We start from the raw sequence: 2,197 nt of genomic DNA on the forward strand, positions 1-2,197 counted from the left end.
GCTCTTAATTGTGTTTTTGCAGCTTGATTGTATTCTGTAATTTGTATGGTCAGTGTGACCTTTTGCTCTCAGCCTCTAATTTCCTTTTACAACCCTGAAATACTGTTATAGATCAGTGGGGCCTTTGAACAGCTGCCAGAGTATTCAGCTGGTCTCTCCCTGGCATGAGAGATATAAATATTTACAAATATATTTTTTAAGCTCAAAGCAGATCTTGATCAGATGCCTCAATGTTAGGATATGTCCGGGGGGGGGGGGGTGTTATAGAAAAAGCAGGTTTTGAATCTGCTATTTGCCTACACAAATAAGATAAACCTCACTTGGTCAAAATTCCATTCAATAATTAGGACGTTTAGGAGCGGAATCATAGTGGTTGCCTTATGTTCTAATTCTGATTTATAGCTGAATTTTACAGCTCTTTGGGATGACAGGGGTCACAAACATTGCTAGCACCTCATTCACAAACACTGGCAATGAGGGAAATCATGCCTGAGACAGCCTTGTGCAAAACAAAAAACCACTCCACTTTGATCCAGGGTTTGGCATCTTAAGAGGAGACAGTCTTATGGCGACAGGGGTATATAATTTGCGGTGGCTATTTGGGATTGCAGAAATGTGCTGACCAGCTCCTTCCTTAAGAACAGGGAATAATGCATGGTCAAGAGGCCAGAGATAACCCTTTCCTTACAGGCTACTACAGTAAACCTCCTCACGTTGTTAAGCCGCCATGGAAAGCTAGCACACAAATAAAACGAGTTTATTGATGATGGTAGGAGAGGCAAAGAAAAAAGGCGGGCGCAGAACTAATTCCTCACGCACACGAAACACCCAGTAATATAGTCCTTGCTAGATTTCCTCTCATGTTCTGCAAAGGCTAAAAACTCCCCGTCTCATGTTTGACAAAAGAAAATAACAGAACACCTCTAGTCATCACATACAGCTCCCAAGTTAAAACAGTACAACGCATCATCAGAGATCTACAACCTCTCCTGGACAATGACAGTTCTCTTTCTCAAGCTCTGGGAGGAAGACCTTTCATTGCCTACAGACAGCCACCCAATCTTAAACAACTCCTAACCCACAATAATACTACAACCAGACTTAACACGGACACTGGCACCAGAGCCTGCAATAAACCCAGATGCCAACTTTGCTGCCACATACACCCGGACAACACCATTACTGGCCCCAACAACATCACACATACCATCTCGGGACTATTCAATTGCTCATCATCTAACATTGTGTATGGCATCAAATGCCAACAGTGTCCTTCAGCTCTCTATATTGGACAAACAGGCCAAACCTTACGCCAAAGAATAAATGGACGTAAATCTGACATCAAGAATCACAAAACAGAGAAACCAGTAGGAGAACACTTCAATCTCCCAGGACATTCTATACAAGATCTCAAAGTAGCTGTTTTACTACAAAGGAATTTCAGAAATAGACTGGAAAGAGAAGCTGCTGAATTGCAACTCATTACCAAACTTAAAACCATGGAGAGACCTGGTTTGAACAAAGACATTGGATTCTTATCCCATTATACATGACTAAGCCATTTCTCACCTTCTCACCCCTTGCCTTTTCCTGTTAGACCTATTACAGCCGTTAAGAGTCGTCAGCAGGCTCATCTCAGCTATCTGCCAATCTCCCATTCCCACCACCCTTCTGAGTAATACCCCTCCCCACCTTCTCACTATATAGAAGGATCTGGCAACTTCTGTTTCAGTGTATCTGAAGAAGTGTGCTTGCACACGAAAGCTCATACCAAGAACTAACTTAGTTGGTCTTTAAGGTGCTACTGGAAGGATTTTTTTTATTTTGACAAATGAGGAAACCTTTTTGCCCCTCAGGGTCTACAAATGTGAAAAACTTGTGTTGTTGTTTTAATGAAAGCTGGGGATCTGAGGTTTATGGTTCACACAGGTGTAGAGCAACTGCTCTCCAACGACTCAGGCGCCCGCCTTTAACGCCTTCCCGAGGCCTGAGGTAAAAAACGGTCCTTTGCCCCTCCCTCAGCGAAGACCTCGCGCGACGCCTCTCGCCGCTAATTCCCGCCTTTCTGGCCGGACGACCAATCGCGCCAAAGGCTCAGGAGGCGAAGGGAGGGGGAGGCGCGGTCGTGCGTCGTGGACGTCACCGACGTCGTCATCCTGGTCTGACGGAGGGAACTGGCGCGCACGCGCACTCCCAC

This window comes from Podarcis pityusensis, assembly GCF_964106645.2.
Source record: "Podarcis pityusensis genome assembly, chromosome: 1".
NCBI lineage: Eukaryota > Metazoa > Chordata > Lepidosauria > Squamata > Lacertidae > Podarcis > Podarcis pityusensis.